The sequence below is a fragment of the Uranotaenia lowii genome, chromosome 3, assembly GCF_029784155.1.
Source record: "Uranotaenia lowii strain MFRU-FL chromosome 3, ASM2978415v1, whole genome shotgun sequence".
NCBI classification, from domain to species: domain Eukaryota; kingdom Metazoa; phylum Arthropoda; class Insecta; order Diptera; family Culicidae; genus Uranotaenia; species Uranotaenia lowii.
Window position 1 is genome coordinate 78,527,104 of NC_073693.1, and position 4,584 is coordinate 78,531,687.

A 4,584-nucleotide genomic window follows, 5' to 3' on the forward strand; every position below is an offset into this window, starting at 1 on the left:
GATTTTCTTTCACATAATTTAGGTTTTGAATTACTTACAATTTCGACATTTCAACTAAGGTTTACAAAATACTTAAATTCATTTTCACTTAAATTCGTAAAAAAAACTAATTTTTTTTTAATTGTCATTTAGTCATCGTAGCATTAGCAGTTTAATTCGTGCTAAGCAACCCTCGAATAAAAAGGATAAATTTGAGTACGGCTGCCGAACTTAGTATTGAGTATGCCCCTCAGAACTTAGTTTGGCGATTGCCCAGTCAAACTCAAAGTTGAGGGCTGCCACTGAAGTGCTGTTTTGAACCAAAACTACTTAATTTTGAGTTTAAAAAAAGGAGCGTGTACGTGTACGTGTACGAGTGTGTAATTTGGTGTTTACGGAAAACAATCTTCTCAACACAATCGATTTGTTGGCGCGTCTGGCCGAGGGCCCCGGAAGGTTTGGTCCATCTTATCGAAATGCTTCGCTCGATAAGAATCGAAGGTGGTGGATCAAGAAAGAAACACCGGAATCGTCCACTCGGGAGACTTCCGTCGTAAGCAGTAGCGGTACCGCGACGAAGGAAATCAAACGTGGAAAACGGGAACGGGAACGGGAAGAAGCAGCCGCCGAACAGAAGCGCGAGAAAGAAGCCGAGAAACGGCGAGAAAAATCGATCAGAGGTGTTATTTTATTTTTGTCCGAATAAGAGCTGTTCGATAACTTGTTTTTTTTTTTATATTTCAGCTGCTCTAACTGCAGCAGCGGCCGACGAATACGAGCTGCAGGCTGTCACGGAGCGCGAGTCGCGAGCCTTGGAGAGCAAACGAGATCGCAGCGAACGGGATTCCCATACCTGCATCCTGCACTGAAAAACCGGTGTATAGTTTCGATTCTGGATTGCAGTCGAAGAGCAGATTTGGAACAGAAAATTACTCCGGTAGTAGAACGGAGTGGATCTGTTACAGTGCTCAAACAGGAACAAAATCTCCGTAATTCGGAAACCATGGAAGGAAAACCGGTTCAAGTGCTGGAAACCGGAGACGACCACACGTTTGTGTTAAACGAAAATGCACTGAACGAAATATTGTTTAGGAATAGGTTCCGGACCGAACTGTGTTGTATCGGTAGCCGGTGATTTTCGAAAGGGCGAAAGTTTTCTGAATTTGTGGCTGCGCTAATGTACTCAAAGTACGGATGCCATTAGGCTGCCTCAGCCTGATTGGATGACGGAAACAAGCCGCTAACCCGATTTTTGTGGCGCGGTAGAAGTGAACGGGACACAACCGGTATACTTATGTGATCGGATATTTTTCTGCACGACATGCCGAAAGGAGGAAAGTTGGCAATTCTGCTCATGGAGCCACGGGGTGCCTTCGAAAGCCCAAGCACATCACGGGATTGTGCCTCAGTTTTTGCGTAGAGTACTGTCCATAAAGATCTTATGACTAAATAATTAGAATTGTAGATACGCTAAACTCTCTTCTATTACAGCTATCCCTGAAAATGGACGTCTAGCGTTTACAAAGGCGAAAACAATGGCAAAAATTGTTCCAGAGACTTCAGTTTCTAGCCGAAGACTGGTACGAAGCTGGTGCATTAGGAGGATTTCACGGAAATTGTATGCTTTCTCATGCCACACCCCGGCTTAACCGTGGCTACGAATCAAACATTCGTTGGCTGACATTACCCCAGAGTTGAAAAAATCTCAAGGAGCTGGTTCCCATGTTGTTTGTCCCACAGAACCTCATTGTCAAAGAGATCAATGGTCAGAACTTGAGATTTAGTTCAATATTTCAAATCATACATCCATTTACAAAGGAAACGATCTGCCCGAACCCAAAGTATGCTCGTTGCAACGTCTAAAGCAAATAATCTCACGGCAGTGGCGGCTGCTGAAGAAATCTATGTCCAGTTTGTGGAAGACGTTTGCGGTGGAGCAAAACCTTACCTGAACTCAAACCATCTGGATTCAGAACATAATCACATCAAGAAGAAGTTTTACATCACTCTGGCAAACCTAAGATGGAAGGAGAGAAGTTTTCCAAAAAATACCGTGAAAAGTTGGAACTGGATTCCAATGACGCATCCACCACGTTCCGGGCGCGTAACGAAAGCAAAAACAGCCGAACAGATTGGTGCAATACTAAACTAAAAAGTCATCGCAACGACAATTACTTGGCAAGTAACGATCTGTTGTAACTGTCCCTTGGATCCAACTACTGCGTCGAGGAGTATGCCGACCGCCTGCCGAGTATCCATAATATGTTGCAAGAATACCAAATCCACTCGAACGTTGTTTTTTTCCCAGACAAACCAATGTTCTACCATGCCATTAGCGTAAGTTGAATCTTGTTTAATTTATAGAGACAATATTCATAATTATTGTTTTCCAACAGCAAAAGTACGATCAGCTTCGGATGGTGGATCAAAACTCGGAAAACTTTCAAACTCCCAGAAAATGGCAAAATATCTGGAAGCCACCTGTTTCGAAATGTATCGAATCCATGCGACCGCTGCATCCGCCCAAGATTTGGGAAGACATAAATAAGCCCCCAGTTCTTGGTTACCTTCTGGTCCCTGAAAATGTGTGATCTGCAAGTTCCTATTGAGAGTTATCAGAAGGAAGTAAACAAGCTAAAGCAGCTGACCAAGTCATCAATGGGTTCCAAAGAACAAAATGCATCGAAGAACAAGAAGGAACAGGAGCGCCACAATTCTCTGATCGACAAGTCACAGGACGAGAGAAAGAAACATCAGGAACACGTCGACAAGATCATGCATCGACTGACGAGCGAGATGATTCCTGGTGCCTATCCCGAGTCTGCAGCTTTGTCTGTTTTCGCGGTGCAGACTCACAGCCTTGGATGCGTTGAACTTTGCCACACAGCCTTGAAGACGGTCAATTTGTTTACCCTCCTATGCTACTATCGAATATTCTGCAACACCACTTACTCCCGAAAACGAAGCCACACATTACGGGAGATTCCTGTGCGCTATGTTGGAGATGGTTATGCGATGACATGCCGATTAGAGCACATTCAGTCGCGAGTGCTGCAATTATCCAGGCTAAGTACAAAATTCCGCGTGAGCAATCAAGCAAACGAAATCTATCGTCACGTTTGCCACAAGTGGCATGACAAAATTACCGAAGCGATGGTGTTTTGCTTAGATTCCAAGGTTTACATACATATTTGCATTTAGCTGATTATTCTTATGCGAGTTTTGCCAAGCTTCCCGGTACTTGCCAAGCTGACTCAGATAATTGCAAAAAAGTTGAAAAGTTGAAATGAGAGGTATGTTCTTTTATCTCTTTCGCTTTTGTAAACTACAAAATTGCATGTATCGGCAGCACCAAATTGTTGGCCAGTGAAGCTAAAGGTTGAGACGAATTAAAAGTCAGATATGGAGACAAAATCATTCAGAGCTGGAGGAACTCTTGTACCAATTCTACACTACAGCTCACAGCAACCGCTGTGTTATTCTAAAATTTGAACACTTCAATCGGTGCACGCTGGACCGCTTCGTCCAAGACTGTGACAGGTAACCGGAACAAGAACAATCAACTTTTACTTGCTGTTATAGATCTAAAAGGTAAGTTTATTTCAATCAATATTAATCAGAAGTTTTATGCTTTACACATCCTGAACCGCAAGGCAGAAATATTTTACTTAGTACATGAAAAGAAAACTTTTTCTTAGCGTTATACGAGATCTTGGGTTCTATTTTTGTTTCCTAATAAAAAAATATGTTTATTCTTTGAATTTGTATAGCTTCAAGGTTTCTTTACATTTCGACATAAGTGATGAAAACATTCTTCAAGAAAGCAATATGTGTTTGCAGAATCAGAATTTAGATTCAGTATTCAGATTCCAAATAAGATACATATTTATGATTTTGATACAGAATTCAAATTCAGATTTTTGAAGCAGTTTTCAGAACCCATATTCAGAATTCCGATTCGGAATTCAGAATCAACATTCAGCTTCAGTATTCAGATTCAAAATTAAAATTCAGAACACAGATTCAGGATTCAGATTTAGAACCCATGTTCAGAATCTAGATTGAGAATAAAATTGAATTTGGTTCCTGCAATTGTTTGCTTTTTACTCTGTTAACGCATTAGGAAGCCAGACAGAATCAAAATTCATATTAAGAATTTAATTCATATTTACAATTTAGAATCGGCATTGAAAATTCAAAACTCCAATTAGATGCAGACTTATAACACAGAGAACAGACGTACAAGCTCGAACAAAAAATCTTCAAAAAAGTGTGTAAAATTTCAAATGCAGACATCCAAAAAATAACTTGAAAATTGACTTTAAACAGTGGCACCTATTGCGCCGTTCAAAAGTTACAAATCAAATTTTCAAGTGTACAGTTTTCGAAAAGGCGTAATCGTATATATGAACTCATAATTAAACTAATGCCGCTGGAAATTTTACACAAGTTTCGTGGGCAAGCTTGTACGTCTGTTCTCTGTGCTTATAATTCAGAGTCACAGTTAAAATTCAAAAATCATCATTCTGTTCCGAATTTATAGTCAAATGCATGATTTGAATTCCAAATTTAGCGCTGATGTGGTCTAGTGGATAAGCTGGCGCG

At 40.8% G+C, this 4,584-nt stretch overlaps 1 pseudogene; it reads left to right on the forward strand.

Moving 5' to 3' along the window:
- The first annotated feature begins 982 nt into the window (after positions 1-982).
- LOC129752317 (atlastin-like) lies at positions 983-2,527 on the forward strand (annotated as a pseudogene).
- Positions 2,528-4,584: the final 2,057 nt, after the last annotated feature.